The following is a 19553-nucleotide window of genomic DNA, read 5'->3' on the forward strand; positions in this document are numbered from 1 at the left end:
TAATATTGAGGGCATACCAGCTTATCGTCAAATTTCTTTTAATATTGTGAGAAAAAAAAAAAAAAAAAGCTTTTTCTAAATCCAGTAGGCAATGAGTGGGGAATACTACTGAGTGCTGTTTTATCTTATGTACTGTGCATAGAGTAGGTTTGTGCATGGATCATCTAAAGAAACAGCTGAAGAAGTTGTCTGTGCTTGCATGCATATAAATGTATTGCAACAGTCTCTCAAAGATGCCTCTACAAATTGCAGGGACACTGAGAAAAACTCTAGTGGACTTACCCAGTGACACCCAAATATTGACGGTACTGCTCCTTCAGTCAGCCATGGAGTTTCTATATCAAATAAGAAGCTTTTGGAATGCTTAGGAGATCTGCCATGGACTCTGTGGGAGGATGTCAGGGAACACATGCATGGGTTACTGAAGGGTTATTGACATTCCTTAGTGTTTGATTGGTATTAAACTGGTGCTTAGCACCTACAAATCATCAGAGGAAGAGGTAAGAATAGTTCCCTGAAGATCTGGGGATCCAGCAGAGATGCTACACAAAGTCTTCCAGTGTACTTTGGAAACTCAGCAGCTCGGAAACATGCTGAAGAAGTTTTATTTTGAGGAGAGTATTTTAATTAATTGCACAATTACAGTATTGTCATGAAACAGCTGAACAGTCCTCTTGAGCCTTGCCAGGTTTCCAAAGAACTAATCTCAGAAGCAGTTTCTGTTAAATACCATAGGAAATGCTGCAATAATAGAAAGTTTAGCTTTCACGTTAAAATATGCAGGCAGTGTCCTGATCTGCAAATTTAGCTCTGCATCCTTGTATGCATGCATTGCAAAAACAGAGTATTTAGTTATGTGGTTCTGTGCTTTTTCTGAAGGTGAGGGGCAGGGGCATGTGTATACCGGCACAGAAAGGCACACCCTGTTTTTTCCTACAACCTTAGATGCTGAGCATCTTATGAAGGACCAATGTATATATAATGTGATTATGCAGTCTCATAAATTGCTACATAATTATAGTTCATTTTGAATTTGCCATATAGTAGTGCTTCAGAATCTAAGCTTTCATTGCAAAAGTAATTAAGCCTCTAGCCCTTATGGTTACAAAGATAACCTTCAAAATGTCAAATGAACATAAGCAGATGAGTTGATGTCTGTCTGCCTTTGCAGACAGCTTGAAACAGTAGCTTCAAGAAAATGATACTGCCTACTGCCCCTTCATTGGAATGGGTCTCCGAAGGGAGCCTAGCACAAGCAATACTGTTAACTACTTCAGAGGTGATAGGTTTAGCAGAAACAGCCAACCAAAGAGAACTTCTCTGCCATTTTTAGAGATATCGAAAATGAAATATAGGTTCCATTGGAACCACTGATTTTTAAGCTTATCTTAGGAAGGAAGAAATGATGGATTTGTTTGCTATGAATTTAAAATCACCCTTGTCATGCCCAAAATATTGAAAGAAGGCAATTGTCCTGGTTTCAGTTAGCACAGAATTAATTTTCTTCCTAGTAGCTGGTGGAATGCTGTGTTTTGGCTTAGAATGAGAAGAGTGCTGATAACACCCCGATGCTTTAATTGTTGCAGAGCAGTGCTTATACTAAGCCAAGGACATCTCAGCCTTTGCTCTGTCCTGCCAACGGGCAGGCTGGGGGGTGCAGTAAGAGCTGGGAGGGGACAGACCCAGGACAGGTGACCCAAACTAGCCAAAGGGGTATTCCATACCATCTGACGTCATGCTAAACAATATATAGGGGTGGCTAGCCGGGGGGAGGGGGCCGGACTGCTCGGGGTTAGGCTGGGCATCGGTCAGCGGGTGGTGAGCAATTGCATTGTGCATCACTTGTTTGTACATACTATTATTACTTTCGTATTATCACCATTGTATCATCATTATTATTATTGTTATTATTATTTTTGTTATTTTTTTTCCTGTCTTATTAAACTGTCTTTATCTCAACTCACGGGCTTCACTTTCCATTTCTCTCCCCCGTCCCAGAGAGGGAGGGGGGAGGGTGAGCGAACGGCTGCGTGGTGTTTAGCTGCCGGTCGGGTTAAACCACGACAGTCTTTTTGGCGCCCAACGTGGGGCCCGAAAGGTTGAGATAACGGCAGATCTGATCAGAGTGTGTTAAACTAAAATTGGTGGAAGGATTAGACCTGCTTAATAGTCACTTGTCATGATGCTGATTGCTTTAATCACAACTCTGCTGCGCCTGTTTTCCAAATTGAGTATTATAGTACATTATTTTCCGTATTTGCTCTCTGTAGTGTTGTTTCTCCTCTCCGGGCCCTGGTTTCAGACCATTATGGTACTAAGTGTTATAGCAATGGCTTATGAGACGATAAGATATCTGGTCATGACTCTAACTTGGTATTTATACTCAGTAACATCGTGGACTCTGTACTTTGGAAACAGCATCTTGGGAACTATTAGCAATTATACCTATTGTTTTTCTCCATTAGAGAGTCAATCTGTGGAGGGGAAAGGGGAGGATATTTTTCCTTACTTGCTTACTCTCCCTTTCTCCTTCACCACCCCTGTATCCTCCTGGGTCACTCTGCCTTCCTCCTTCACCACCCTCTTATCCCCTGAGCTTGTCACAATAGCTCTCCAAGATATTGAATATTTCTGGAATACTCAGAATACCATAGTCTTGTTGTTCTGCCTCATGAATGCACTTCAGATTCTGCTTAAAGTTAAACAACTACTTATGAAGCTCATCCGGAGATCTGCCCGGAGGCAGTATAGTTGTGGGTGGCAGGGAGTATGGGTGGATATGGGCAGGCATCTAGAGCAGTTGGCACCCCCAGTGTGTTGGAAATTCACCCCTGAACAATGGCAAAATCCTCAAAAACTGGCAGAATGCTTGAAAAAAAGGTGTAATGATTCTGGCAGTTCCAAAGTAACACAAATCATTGTAACGTGCTGGGGCCTGGCTCATGCCTATCGAGCTGCCATTGATACTGCTGTCAACTTAGTGACAGACCCTGCGGCCACTCCAAACCCTGTGACAGATCCAACGGCCACTGTGACCCCTACGGTGGATTCTGCAGCCGCTCCAGTCCCAGCTCCTGCAGCCGCTCCAGTCCCAGTTCCTGCAGTCGCTCCAGTTCCAGCTCCGGCCGCTACTCCAGTCCCAGTTCCTGCAACTGCTCCAGTCCCAGCTCCTGAAGCTGCTCCAGCTCCAGCTCCTGAAGCCGCTCCAGCTCCAGCTCCTGCAGCTGCTCCAGTCCCAGTTCCTGCAGTCGCTCCAGTTCCAGCTCCGGCCGCTACTCCAGTCCCAGTTCCTGCAACTGCTCCAGTCCCAGCTCCTGAAGCCGCTCCAGCTCCAGCTCCTGAAGCCGCTCCAGCTCCAGCTCCTACTGCTGCTCCAGTCCCAGCTCCTGCAACTGCTCCAGCTCCAGCTCCAGCTCCTGTAGCCGCTACAGCTCCGGTTCCTGCAACTGCTCCAGCTCCTGTGGCCGTGTCAGAGAAACGAGCTGTAGCAGTGCAAGTTGACCCTGCAGAGGGCATTCCAACCCCTGTGGCAGACCCTGTAACAAAGTCAGAGAAACGAGCAGTAGCAGTGCAAGCTGCCCCTGTAGAGAAGGTGAAAATATGGTATAGAAATTCAAGTCGTTTAGAACGCAGAGAGTCTTCTGCCAATCCAGGTAAGGCTTCTGCCAAAACTAAGTATAGAGATGACGAAGATGATGACGACGCTGGGCCGTCAAGGATTCAGGAGGAGGAAGATGAGGATGCCGAAAGAGCAACAGTAACTACCCGAAGCCTAAACGAGCGCGAGCTACGAGATGTGCGAAAAGATTTTGGTCGCTGTATAGGTGAGCAGCTTGTCACCTGGCTGCTCCGGTGCTGGGACTCTGGAGCCAATTGTGTGGAATTAGACGGCAGGGAAGCCAAGCGGCTGGGATCCCTTGCTCGAGACGCCGGCATTGACAAAGCAATTGCAGATGGAGCACGACCCACCAGCCTCTGGAGGCGTCTCCTCTCAGCTGTGAGGGAAAGGTATCCCTTCAAGGAAGATATTTTATGTCTACCAGGCAAGTGGACCACTATGGAGAAGGGAATCCAGTACCTGAGGGAATTAGCCGTACGGGAAGTGATTTATGAGGATCCAGACCTCAAACAAACATCCACAGATCCAGATGAAGTCAAGTGTACACGACCCATGTGGTGGAAGTTTGTACGGAGTGCACCATCATCATATGCCAGCTCATTGGCAATAATGGCCTGGAAAGAGGATGAGGAACCCACAGTGGGTGAAGCGGCTAAACAACTCCGGCAGTACGAAGAAAGTCTCTCCTCTTCCTTACAGGCCTGCGTCTCAGCTGTGGAGAAACTTTCTGAAAAGGTTCACCAACTTGAAGAGAATCTATTGTCCTCCCCACCTGAACCAACCAGTGCCCACCGACCAAAGGAGAACACTTGGGAGAAACTTTCTGAAAAGGTTCACCAACTTGAAGAGAGATTATTCTCCTTCGCACCTGTACAAAGCAGTGTCTCAGCTGTCAGGGGTAGGCGTTCACCCACACAAGGAAGACGATATGGTGGGTACTCACCCCGTGCCACCCTGTGGTTTTACTTACGAGACCATGGAGAGGACATGAGAAAGTGGGATGGAAAATCTACCGCGACCCTAGAGGCACGGGTACATGAGTTGCAAAAGAAAACAATCAGGAAAAAGGGATTCTCCGAAAAGTTTGCTGCTCCAACTTCCAGCAGACAGTCCTTCAAACACAGAAACGAGGAAGATTCTGACCAGGATTAGGGGGGCCCTGCCTCCAGCCAGGGGGAGGAAAGGGACAATCGAGTTTATTGGACTGTGTGGATTCGATGGCCTGGCACATCACGCGCACAGAAGTATAAGGCTTTAGTAGACACCGGTGCACAATGTACTATAATGCCATCGAGCTATAAAGGACCAGAGCCCATCTATATTTGTGGAGTGACAGGGGGATCTCAGCAGTTGACTGTATTGGAGGCTGAAGTGAGTCTGACTGGGAATGAGTGGGAAAAGCACCGCATTGTGACTGGTCCGGATGCTCCATGTATCCTTGGCATAGACTATCTTAGAAGAGGATACTGCAAGGACCCAAAAGGGTTCCGGTGGGCTTTTGGTATAGCTGCCTTAGAGACAGAGGGCATTAAACAATTATCTACCTTGCCTGGTCTCTCAGAGGACCCCTCTGTTGTGGGGTTGCTGAGGGTCGAAGAACAGCAAGTGCCAATTGCTACCACAACTGTGCACCGGCGGCAATATCGCACCAACCGAGACTCCCTGATTCCCATCCATAAGCTAATTCGTCAATTGGAGAGCCAAGGAGTGATCAGCAAGACTCATTCACCTTTCAATAGTCCCATATGGCCAGTGCGAAAGTCTAATGGCGAGTGGAGACTAACAGTGGACTATCTCGGCCTGAACGAAGTCACGCCACCACTGAGTGCTGCAGTGCCAGACATGCTGGAACTTCAGTATGAACTTGAATCGAAGGCAGCCAAGTGGTACGCCACAATTGATATCGCTAATGCATTTTTCTCCATCCCTCTAGCAGCAGAGTGCAGGCCACAATTTGCCTTCACTTGGAGGGGAGTTCAATATACTTGGAATCGGCTGCCCCAGGGGTGGAAACACAGCCCTACCATTTGCCATGGGCTGATCCAGTCTGCACTAGAGCAGGGGGAAGCTCCTGAACACCTGCAGTACATCGATGACATTATTGTGTGGGGTGACACAGCAGAGGAAGTTTTCGAGAAAGGGAAGAAAATAGTCCAAATCCTTCTGAAAGCCGGTTTTGCCATAAAACAAAATAAAGTCAAAGGACCTGCACGGGAGATCCAGTTTTTAGGAATAAAATGGCAAGATGGACGTCGTCAAATCCCAATGGATGTGATCAACAAAATAACAGCTATGTCTCCACCAACTAACAAAAAAGAAACACAGACTTTCCTAGGTGTTGTGGGGTTTTGGAGAATGCACATCCCAAATTACAGTCTGATTGTAAACCCACTCTACCAAGTCACTCGTAAGAAGAATGAGTTTGAATGGGGCCCTGAACAACGACAAGCCTTTGAACAAATCAAGCAGGAAATAGTCCATGCAGTAGCCCTTGGGCCAGTTCGAACAGGACCAGATGTAAAGAATGTGCTCTACACTGCAGCCGGGGAGAACGGCCCCACCTGGAGCCTCTGGCAGAAAGAACCTGGGGAAACTCGAGGTCGGCCTCTGGGGTTTTGGAGTCGGGGATACAGAGGATCTGAGGCCCGCTATACTCCAACTGAAAAGGAGATATTGGCAGCATATGAAGGAGTTCGATCTGCTTCGGAGGTGGTCGGTACTGAAGCGCAGCTCCTCCTAGCACCCCGATTACCGGTACTAGGCTGGATGTTCAAGGGAAGGGTCCCCTCTACGCATCATGCAACTGATGCTACATGGAGCAAGTGGGTTGCACTGATTACTCAGCGGGCTCGAATAGGAAACCCCAGTCGCCCAGGAATATTGGAAGTGATCATGGACTGGCCAGAAGGCAAATACTTTGGGATATCATCAGAGGAGGAGGTGGGTCGTGCTGAAGAAGCCCCACTGTACAACCAGTTGCCAGAGAATGAAAAGAAATATGCCCTGTTCACTGATGGGTCCTGTCGTATTGTGGGGAAGCATCGGAGATGGAAGGCTGCTGTATGGAGTCCTACGCGACGAGTTGCAGAAGCTGCTGAGGGAGAAGGTGAATCGAGTCAGTTTGCAGAAGTGAAAGCCATTCAGCTGGCTTTAGACATTGCTGAACGAGAAAAATGGCCAGTTCTCTATCTCTACACCGATTCATGGATGGTAGCAAATGCCCTGTGGGGATGGTTACAGCAATGGAAGCAAAACAACTGGCAGCGTAGGGGCAAACCTATCTGGGCTGCTGCATTGTGGCAAGATATTGCTGCTCGGGTAGAGAACCTGGCTGTGAAAGTACGCCACGTAGATGCTCATGTGCCCAAGAATCGGGCTACTGAAGAACATCAAAACAACCAGCAGGTGGATCAGGCTGCTAAGATTGAAGTAGCTCAGGTGGACCTGGATTGGCAGCATAAAGGTGAATTATTTATAGCCCGATGGGCCCATGACACCTCAGGCCATCAAGGTAGAGATGCAACATACAGATGGGCTCGTGATCGAGGGGTGGACTTGACCATGGACGCTATAGCACAGGTTATTCATGACTGTGAAACATGTGCTGCAATCAAGCAAGCCAAACGGTCAAAGCCTCTTTGGTATGGAGGACGATGGCTGAAATATAAATATGGAGAGGCCTGGCAGATTGATTACATCACACTCCCTCAAACTCGCAATGGCAAGCGCCACGTACTTACAATGGTGGAAGCAACCACCGGATGGCTGGAAACATATCCTGTGCCTCATGCTACCGCCCGGAACACCATCCTGGGCCTTGAAAAGCAAGTCCTATGGCGACATGGCACCCCAGAAAGAATAGAATCAGACAATGGGACTCACTTCCGAAACAACCTTATAGACACTTGGGCCAAAGAACATGGTATTGAATGGGTGTATCACATCCCCTATCATGCACCAGCCTCCGGGAAAGTTGAACGATACAATGGCCTGTTAAAGACTACCTTGAAAGCAATGGGCGCTGGGACGTTCAAAAACTGGGATACGCATTTGGCAAAGGCCACCTGGTTAGTCAATACTAGGGGATCTACCAACCGAGCTGGACCTGCCCAATCAAACCTGTTACGTACTGTAGATGGGGATAAAGTTCCTGTAGTGCATGTAAAAAATATGCTGGGTAAAACAGTCTGGGCTACTCCTGCCTCAGGAAAAGGCAAACCTATTCGTGGAATTGTTTTCGCTCAGGGACCTGGATATACTTGGTGGGTGATGCAAAAGAACGGAGAGGTCCGGTGTGTACCTCAAGGAGATTTAATACTGGGTGAGAATAGCCCATGAACTGAATTGCACCATGTTAAATAGTATATTATACTGTATGTTATCACTACCATGATTACTATAGGTGACTAATTAGAATGTATGGAAAAGAGTGTAACCTGAGCATGACATAAATGGTATGGAATAAGGGGTGGATAGATGTCCTGGTTTCAGTTAGCACAGAATTAATTTTCTTCCTAGTAGCTGGTGGAATGCTGTGTTTTGGCTTAGAATGAGAAGAGTGCTGATAACACCCCGATGCTTTAATTGTTGCAGAGCAGTGCTTATACTAAGCCAAGGACATCTCAGCCTTTGCTCTGTCCTGCCAACGGGCAGGCTGGGGGGTGCAGTAAGAGCTGGGAGGGGACAGACCCAGGACAGGTGACCCAAACTAGCCAAAGGGGTATTCCATACCATCTGACGTCATGCTAAACAATATATAGGGGTGGCTAGCCGGGGGGAGGGGGCCGGACTGCTCGGGGTTAGGCTGGGCATCGGTCAGCGGGTGGTGAGCAATTGCATTGTGCATCACTTGTTTGTACATACTATTATTACTTTCGTATTATCACCATTGTATCATCATTATTATTATTGTTATTATTATTTTTGTTATTTTTTTTCCTGTCTTATTAAACTGTCTTTATCTCAACTCACGGGCTTCACTTTCCATTTCTCTCCCCCGTCCCAGAGAGGGAGGGGGGAGGGTGAGCGAACGGCTGCGTGGTGTTTAGCTGCCGGTCGGGTTAAACCACGACAGCAATGAAACAATCTTCCCCACACCCTTCACAAAAATACCAAGTAGTGAATTACCATCTTTGCTGTTTCCCATCCAGCTGCCCAAAGTCCTTACTTCTCATCAGCATCTTCTGTCACACAGTTGATGTAACTGATTTGGGTTTCTTTGGAATAAATGCTCTTCTGTCTCCCTTTGCCATCCAGTAGTGTTCTACATCCAATAACAAAACAATTATAATAGATGGATGTTAAAAAACAAGTGGCAAAAAATACTTGTGGTAAAGAAGAGGGCATATAGTCAGGAAAAGAATATAAATCTAAAAGTTATTTTGGGAATTATTATAGCGTAGCTAGAGAAAATTCACTGTAATACAACATGTCTGGGCATTGCTTGTAACCAGATTTATATTTTTAAATATAGTATACCTTTACAGGGAAAATACTGTATTGTTACTTGTCTATAATGCATGTAGAAAAGATCCAGGTTAACAGTCTGCTTGCAGCCTGTGCTTGGCTTTTACAAATTGCTGGCAGGTAACACTACAAGCAGGATGCACTGCTGGGCTGTGAGTTCTAAGAAACTGAGTAGAGGCACTGAAGATCCAAAAGCTTCTGCTTGACACTGCTGCTTTGGAAGCCTAGAGAGGACTCATGAGAACTATTCATCTGTTTCATGACAATACTTTAATCTTGCAATTAATTAAAATCTTTTCCCAGTAAACAAGCCTTCCTTCATCAGCTTGACATGCCATGCATGGAGAATAACAAGAATTGGCAAAGAATCTAACAGATTTGTGACAGAATTCCAAACAATGCAGCAGTGATTATTTAGATCAGCACAGGGCTAAGCTTTCAGGTAATGCAATGATTAACTGAAAAAGGAGGATCCACCCTTGAGAAATCCCCAGGATAGAATTCTAAGTCTGCATTTTTATCCTGACAGAAATTATACCAGTTGCATGAGACTTTATGAGACATACAAAGATCACTACAATACCAGAAAGCTTTCCCACGGACTTTTAAATGAGATTGCATGTTCTTTGAGCTATCCAACATATTGTTCTTCAGTGCAGTGTACTCAGTTCATTTGAGCTAACTTCAAAATTTTTCTTCAATGAAATAAACTAGCTGATATGATAGCTTAGTATCAGACTGGTACTACCTTAGACTGTACTTTTTTCATTTTAATGTAAGGAAAAGTAATTTTTAATGCTTTCCTATGTTTACATAGATGCTTTGGATGAAAATAAGCCTGCTCATACAGTCCAAATCTTACTTTAACTGCCAGTCAAGAGTGCAGTTCTTAATTTCAATTTTAACATCACTTCTACTGGTACTTCTAATGTCAGGAAAGGAGGCATTCCCTAGCACTGTATTTTGTAGAATCATCGAAAGAACAAAATTCACTGTGGGGAAAGGTACTGAACAACGTAATACAGATAAAATCCCAAAATATTAAATTATAATATGATATATTGTATTATAATTTCAGGCACTTCCTTCTAAAGTGCATTTTCAAATAGAGATACAATCTAGGTAGGTATGTCTTCTTTTAATATATTACATTTCCACAATGTGGTATCATTTCTTTCAATGAAAACCTCAAGTGAGCAAATAATTTTTCATGTGTGTTGGGGAATGGTTATATTTCCCATAGGAACTCTATGACCATGAAAACACTTTGACAAATATTAGCAGTATTAGTCAGACTCTAAGAGTGATGGGTGCTGTCTTTTGGGTATTTTCTTTTTACAAGCTTAAGGCAAGACCAGATGCAGTAGAGTCTTAGCTGATGCCGTTGAACTGCACAGTTGCTTGTGTTGTGCCGTAGGAGGTGGGCACAACATCTGGCTGTCTTAGTAGGGGGAATGTTGCAAAGCAAGTTTGTACCTACATAAAAACATATGAATTTTTCTCAGGTGATCTCCCCTTTTTTCATCTTCAATGTTGAAATAAGACTGCATAAGTTTTTGAGAAGAGTCCAATAGGTATCACTTTTGGGTTACGCAATACCATGACTCTATTATTCATAGTGGAATTCGCTCACTGTGGGGATTTACTTGATCAGTTAACCTCTGCCTGCTTCATTTCCCCCCTCTGCATGATCAGAACACAAATACTTGCTTTCCTTTGTAAAGTGCTTTGACATCTGTGGCCATAAAGCACTTCACAAATGTTTTCTCTAAAGACACACCTCATTTGTGTAAGAAACATATTTGGAAGGCATGTAGAGAATGCTATGAGGGCAAAGCAGAGAGATGAAAGAAATACAGAGGAAAAGAAAACAAAGAATAAAATGAGTAGATTTGGTAAACTTGCAGTGGTGTTCATTGGTGACTGAATTGTTCCATCTGTAAACCTGTATTACATTGCTGAAATATGATTTCATTAGATTATCTCTGATCCACACAAAACATTCAGTGTTTTGCAGTTTGCTAGATCAGACTTTACTGTTTAATGTGCTTTTCAGAAACTTTGATATGTTTTGCTTAAGTAAATCAACTATAGCAGTTTTCACTTCTTCCCTCTCATCTTTCACTGAAGTATGATAAATGTTGCTTTCCAGTAATAAAGAGAAAATGCTTGGAGGACAACAAACAAACAAACAAACAAAACAAAACAAAAACAAAACAAACAAAAAAAACAAACCACACATGTATAATAAATTTTGCCATGACAGATAAATATAATTTCACTAACCATTGATACTATCTTTTAAAATGTATTATATTGTTACATCACTTCACAAACTATGGAATGAAAGAACAGGTGAAAAACAGTGTATTACAGACCGGAAAATTGGATGGGGTTAAGTGGGTTACCAAAGGTCTCATTGTAGTAGTTACTGGGTTTTCTTCATTTGTAAAAAAGGAGGAGTTAGAAACGTGTTACAAAGACCATCAGTCTCTGGGTTAGCAATATTTTCTCTTCCAGGGTGTAAATTCAAACACTATAAAACCATCCTTGTTGAGCAAATATTTTTCCTATGGACATTTAGTTCAAAAACAATATTTTTCTACATCATTTCAATGACTATAAAAAATCTTTTTGTAGATGTACATTTACTAATAAATTCTTTAGTACAGTATTGTAAACATACATGCTTTTCTACAAGGATATAAAATAACTAAGCTTTGTAATATAAAAGCATGTTAATGAGGGTATATACTCTGGATATTATCCATTTTTCCAACAAAAATTTCTACTTTTTGTTGCTCCTTGTCATCTGTTTGTGAATTTAATTCCTTCACATAAGTCTTATTTTCATGTAAATAGCCCAAAAGGCTTGCATGATATGGTGCTTTTTCTTTTTTTTCAGTAACTGATATAAATGCCTTAGAGTCATCCTTGAAAGTGTCTTGCTGTGCTAATGGACATTGCCATGATTTGTATTTGATAGGAGATTATGCTGTGAGAGGAAAAACAAGAAAGCAATGGGATAAAAACAACTGCTTACCCATATTCACCCAGGGAAAGCTTAAAAAAAAATAAAAAGAAAAAGGTCACAATAAACAAGTTAACTTATGTTTTACAGATTCATCTTGCATTACTTGCATGGCACATACCAAAAATCTTACGGACTTTCCTGTGATATTGACAAATTGATATGAATGAAAAAACATTATACTTCGTTTTCACTGGAAGGTAAAAGTACATCCTCAGTGCTAATTGCTACGTCTACCTTTCCTTCTTACTTTTTTGGTGGTTGAGATATATTAATCCTTTTATCCTTTTGTCTTTCTTTCAGTGTTTGACTTTAATTCACCACACTTGCAGGTGCATTCACATACTCAGCTTTCTTATTTTCAGTAGTAAAGTCTTTTATTACCATTTGTTCCAAGCACTGAAACTGATGTTTTTCACTTTATTTTCTGAGGATCTTCAGTATGCAAATTTGTCAAGAGAATATTTAACCAGTAATGAAGATGTGAATTTAAATGTGTCATGAATTGAAAGCAATGTCTCTGAAATGCAGTTGAAACCATGGAACATACATGAATTACTTATTCATGTTGTTTAAGTATGAAGTTACAAAGAGATGATAGAAATCCCAAGAAAGGAAGATACCTGAAGTTGGGTTTTGTGCCTCCAAATATACCATACATAGAATACTGATAATCTTTGAGGTACTTTTGTATGAGATAAGAATTTATATTTTTGTATGAAAGAAGAGATACATATTATGACATGAAAACATCTCTGTTTTTTGATGGTACAGAGAAAAGTTCTTCTTGAGCAGAGGAATTTGCTATCTTATATTAGGTGAGAAGAAGAGTAGATCAGAATTTATTTTTCAGATCTCAGGCTGCAAGATTTTATTTCTATGGATATATGGGTTTAACTAATACAGGTTGTCTGGACAAAAAGTGCAGGTAAATCCTAACCCTCTTCTGTCGTAGCTAACCTCAGGTTTAACACTCCATTCTATCCTGTGGACCTAGATAAGGATTGCTCATGTGTGTACTGTGGGATTGATTGCCCAGGGTCCTAATTAGAAAGAGGTCATTGAGGGGCAGTGTATAGATGCCCTGGAGACTTGAGTTTTTACTTCAAGATCACAAAGGCTGGATCTTGAAGCATGTAACTGGCAAATGAACAGGTGAGCCCTTAAAAATTCAGTTGTAGGATCAAGACAAACTTAATACAGATGTAGTAAATGGGTGGAAGAATGGTAGGAGGAAATTAGGAAAGTGAGAATGAGGGAATTCATTATAGAAACATGGGCCTGTAAAGACAACTTATTGTACAATTTGAAGGTCATAAAAGCATGTTAGTTAAAGGCAGCTTGCTTTTACTTCTTCAGTGAATTTCTTTCTGCTACCCAAGTATAAGCATAGAAGACTTAATTTTTGTTCATTTTTTTTCCTAATTTCTTCCCTTATCTGCATAGTAACTTTCTACATGTCGCTATTCTTTATTTTATCATTTTCTATTATTTACCTTTTCGATGTAAGTGTATGTGAGAGATTATGACATTATTACAGTACTTACCTTTATTTGCTATCACCATCATATTGCTTCGTGTGAATTGGAGCTGGGACATTTTCTCAGTAAAGTCTGATTAATTGTTAGTGACTTGTGGAGACTCCAAGGCAAGGTCTACAAGAGCAAAGCAGAACTTTGTACTGTAAGTATTACCATGAGTACCAGATTTCAGGTGCATTATTTGTCAAGATTTTTGTTTTATTTTAAGAGAGGCAGAAAGAGGGATGGAGCAGAAATGATCTCTGTTCTTTTTTGCCTCCCTCAAAAAAACAAGCAACAGTGAGCTGCCCAAATACAATAAAATTAATGTTCCAGAAAGGTACATTAAATTGTCTGTAGTAATAGTGTATTGCAATAGAATAATACTGAAGCAGGGAAATGACAAAACATCAAACCAAAATATCACAGATTATCATTACTGTAGAATCTCTGAAACTTGTCTTACTTCATTTTCCATGGGATAGATTCAGGATGTAAATCCTACAGGACATAAATTTTCCTTTTGAAATCAGTAGCAATTTGTGCTTAAATCACACAGGAAGACTTCTCTCTCAATAGGCGTCAGTGTCTAAACTAACAAAAAGATGGAATTTTACTTCTATCTCTGGATTTCCTGGCTTCTTTCATTTAGCAGAAGATCCTTAAAATAATGGATTGTAGCTCTTTGCATCAGAAAGCTTCCTCCATTTTCATGAGCTTCTATTGCAAATATGTATTCTAGTTATCCATAAACTGTAAGTATCCACTTGTGGGCCATTATATTTTTTGCTCTTCCTCACAAATGTCATAAATGGGTGTATGCTTTGATAGGTTTAAATGACAAAAAAATATTATTGTAGGGTATAGTACAGCAACATCATTGTAATTAAACTTGTCTGAGATTAGGCCAAAGGCGTGAGAGGATTTATGACTCGTGTTTTGCATTCTCTTTCCAAGTTATTTTATTAACATAGGGTGTCTTTAATTATGCAGAACTGCAAACTGCATTATTGGTATTCTATAAACGTTAACTACTAGTGTCTCTAATGAAGCAGGAAGAAAACATGCTTTCTTGTTATTTGTCAGGACTTGCAAAACACTAAGTGTTTCAGATGCTGTTGCTACATTGCATAAAGTACAAGAGATCTGAGACTTATGACCTACCAGCTCAGTATTTACACTTGGCAATATCTGCATACATCTACATACATACAAACACGTATATGCATACATCTCTCTTTATACTTATATAAACACATATATACATACATACACATATTTATATTTGTGTGTATGTATATATACACATATAGTGATTTCTAAAGTTGATTTCATTCTTGTAAGTGGATGCTACACTTTTTTAACCTTCAGTATCTTTCACTGAGCTTGTTTTTTGTTTATATTGCCATAATGTATGGACACCAGAAAGATAAGAACCCAGACTGCATGATGGTACTGTAAAATATTAAATAATGGAAATAGCAATGTATGTCAGAAAGAAACAAATGACTTACTCAAACAAATTCAGTTATGAGCCTTTTTCTTTGATATGAATTCAAATATATTCAGAATCCCTGCATTCAAAAAAGCAGACCAAACTTCTATGACTGTGTAGTCATAGCCTGTATCGGGAAGAGTTGGAGGAACCATTTAAGAGACTCATATCTTCCCAAATACACGAAAACAAATGTTGCATCCTAGCTGAATGAATCCTGCTTGGTTGGTTGGCCTAAGTAAATTGAGGTTGCAACAAGGCATATTGAGCCCCAAACTTGTAGCAGAAGGAATGGGTAGTGCTACATCTGAAGTTTTATTTTTATTTTTTCCCTTTTTGCTTTTTTTCCCTGTTTATTAATTTAATAATTAAGCAGCTCAAAACTTACCTAAGAAGTTAAGAACAAAAGAGACTTCTGGAGAAGATACAATTCCACTTCCAACCTCATTCAGTATGGTACTGCATTGACCAGCCTGAGATAAAAAATGCATGATGTGGAGAATATGAGCTAATTCTGGCTCTGTTATATGAATTCAAATCTATTTTATTAATGGGAGTGAGAGTTACAACTGAGGGCAGAACCTGCTAATGAAAACTTAACGTAATTTGAATGATCTGAGTTGTCCAAGTTCTCAGTGTTAGGAATCTGTGTTGAACTGCTGAATTGCTCTGAAGATGAAAACAATTTTTAAAAAAGATTCTGCACTAATAATTAATACTGGTAGAAGTCTGTGCTGCTTCATACATGTCCCAGGTGTTTGCATTTGCACCTCAAAATCTGAAATTTTCATCTAGCTTCTAAAATTTTAGATAGAAAAAGACTTCCATACACATGAAATGAACAAGGACAGACAATTTCAGCTAACTGAGAAGTAATGTACTTTGGAAGTTATCTACAGGCTTTTGTCTTTGCAACAAATACAATTTGGGCCTTTTTTGGATATTTTCAATATTGTGACAGTTTTGGACATTTGGGTCTTTTGGAAATTGTCAACATTCTGACAGCGAACAGCTAAAAAAAGATTGCAGAACACAGGTTAGGAGATAGAAATTTATGAGGAATTTCACTAATGAGAAGAAAATCATCTTTCGTGAGTTTATCCATGTTCATTTCCTGCTGAAGGTAAAGGCCAAGGAGAATTTATATGTAGGGATAAAAAGGTACCTATCACTGGTGTGATTAGATCCTACCTCTGTGGGTAAGTTCCAGTACTGTTAATGATGGAAGTTCAGTTCTTTTTCTGGATCTGTTGTAACTTTTTGCCTTCTGTTAGAATCTTCAGTGCAATTGATTGACTAATTGATGAGTGGCTAATTGGTGAAATTTAGTGAAAATGCAACAGCAAGTTGTCAATGTAAATGACAACTTGTAAATGATGATCATCAGCCAAAAGTAAAGATAGAGATAAGGAATACTTTCACATGGAAAAACTTAAAGCTACAGACAGAAAAGAGATTTTTAAACTGAATTATGATGTTGGCAGAGGAATGGGTGTACATAAAGAAGCCATGAGCAGGTGGAAAGTAAGAGGTTTTTAACTATCAGATGTGCAAGAAATAGGCTACAGTGCAGCAGTGGAGGAAAGAAATCTTACTGCTTCCAAGAAGGAACAAAAGAGAAATTTTATTGAAGGGATTAGATTATGTGACTGCAAGGAGACAGACCTAGGAGTTCTTTGTGCCCTACTTCATATGTTATGGCAACTTTTGGAGATTTTTTTGTTGTTTTTGTATTGTATTTGTTGAACTTAAGGGTAATGAGGGAAAGTATAGCAAAGAGAACAAGCAGAACATGTCAGTGTTGGTGCACGAGGATACTAAATATGCTAGTGAAATAGGACAAACACCTCTGTTCTATAAAATCTGCTGACTACAAAGCCTGTGTCTTTCCTTAGTTGCTACAAAATTTAAGGAAAAGCAAGAGAAGCCTGACCACTTTGTTGCTGCATATTGTGACAGAAAGATTTTTGGGAGGTAAACAGCTCATTTTCCTATGGAAATGAGTTTGAAAACAATCTAGATGTAGTTACATCTGCTGTATTCCCCAGAAAAAAAGAAACATATGGAAGATATCAGTCCTTAATTTGTGCTGAACAACCTCTGAGACATTAGCTCAGGGTAAATTGCATCTTAACAATGTAACACACTTGTGTTTTGGGCATGGCTAAAATAGTCTTACCTGTCCCTGGCTCACACAACATGTCCTGACTATGTTGAGATTCATTTTGAAATCTGGATGTGTTACTTTTATTTCATATAACTCAGATGGAACAGGGTAAGAAGACCTGTGTGATCGCAGTTCATTAAGGGTGATATCTCCTAGGAAGAGATCAGTGTAGATGTTGAGATGATCCCCACTGGCTTCATATGAAGGCATTTGAAAATTAATTGCCAGTAAACTGACTGTAACTTCAAAAGTATTTAAAATAGGCTGCACAGACATATTGAAGGGTCGACTTTTATAGATACCATTTAAAGCCTGAATGAGAGTGAGTTTTAAATAGAATTGAAAATCCTTACCGTAAGGAACTTTTTATACTACTGGTTTAGCTGAGATGTGAAGGTTCACCATCAACATTTCATAATGTCAAACTTTATGTATCCAGAATTGAAGTAACCAAATACTGTCAGAACTGAATATTGTGACTGTTGCATGCCACTGATGGGCTAGCTCTTCATGTCCTCTGTCTTCCACAAAATAGGGTCCGAGAGTCCCTATTAGTGAATAGTGAAATAGTGAAGGGCTTATTCACATGAAAATAAACGCTGCCAGTATCCACAGTTGTTTGGCCCTGGAGCTTTCAAAGAGGAACTTACAAAGAAGTACAAAGCTGGATCAAGAGCCTGCAGTCTGTCAATGAACTGCTGAGGGATGCAACACGACAACATAATCAAATCTGATGTGTCTTTGCAATGACATACCAAGCCTGCAGAATTCAAAATGGCTTAGCTTGCTGAAAGCCATGGCTAAAACATGTTTTCTCTTAGCTGCAAATACTTGGAAGATTTTAAAGACTTTTTTTTTTTTTTTTTTTTTTTTTTTTTAATGAAATACTTTGCTATAAAGAAAAAAAATATCCTGTGATCCATTTATTTTTTTTTTTAGCTGAACAGAGCTTGAACTGAAAAAAATCTGACTCAACCAGATGTCTTCTTGAATTTCCTACCAGTGCCTGAAGCTGTGGGAAAGATATGACACCTATGGTATATTAATAAAAATCCAAATTCCTAGTTCCTGATTTTGTAAGAAACGTCCAAGAAGTCCATTAAAAGGATCTGCATACTTCCAGTGTGGTGTCACACTCTGAACATGTTAGAGAAAAGACAGTCTGGTTAGCAAATTAGAGGTAATAACAGCAAATCTCAAATGCACTAGTTATTATGTTTATTATGTAGTCAGATTTCACAAACTAGTTCCTGTTTGTTCTTCCTTGGTCTGTTCAGTGTGCTGTCTTAAGAAAACAACATTTGATTACATACTTCTGGTGTATATTTTGCTCTCTGTAGGTGTACATATTAAAATGTTTCTCATACTTTCTAGCGCTTCATTTTCATTTGGTTTTATCCCTCTTACATGCCTCGTAGTAAGTACTTCTCCTGTAATTGCCATATCACAGTGTATGCTTTTATGTAGACCGACTAATTGGTAAATGCTGGCTTTTTATGCCACTGTTTGTTCTCTGTAGTGTCATTTATGCCATTCAGTATTCTGCTGTATATGGTATTAACAGTACTTTCTGGAGGTTTAAAAGTAATGACTTGCTGATTGTCCTTCAAAAAACAATCTCTAAAATGATATTTTTTCTTCCACAGGCTTGTGTTACTGTACTCATTCAGAACTTTTTTTTTTTTTTTCTTTTTTTGTATCAAAAGTGTGAATATTTACTTGGCTTTCCACAAGTATTTTGTTACATTCATTTAATACAGATCAAATATATATTTGAAGGACAATAATAACATTTTTTTTTTTTTTTTTTTAACGTAAGAAAGATGTCCTGTCTGTGAATAATCTTATGCAGATGTGCCCATGGTAAATACCATGCTGACATTCTTTGAAAATGGCCAGAGCTGTTTTTAGACCTACACCAGACAGATTTAAATTACAGAATGGTATTTTTCAAAACTTTCCCTATTTGCTGTTGCTCCATCTTCTGAACATGCTAAGTAAAGTTCTCAGTTTTGAGACAAGAATGTCTGATTTCTGCTAATCCCCCAACTTTACCATATTCCAAGCCTGCAGCAGAACCACAAACAGGGATTCATTCACTCATAGCTTGGAGGGGAGGCCCCAAGTGAATTTACTCTCTTTTTCAGTTTTTCCTTTGCATTCCCAGGGAAATGTCATATAAGCTGTCTGGAATTGCTTGCTGAGGGAGGTGGTCTTTTAAACAATTTCTCATCAGCCTTTTTGTTCTGTAGGGA

This window comes from Aythya marila (assembly GCF_965140915.1).
Source record: "Aythya marila genome assembly, chromosome: 8".
Taxonomy (NCBI): Eukaryota; Metazoa; Chordata; class Aves; order Anseriformes; family Anatidae; genus Aythya; species Aythya marila.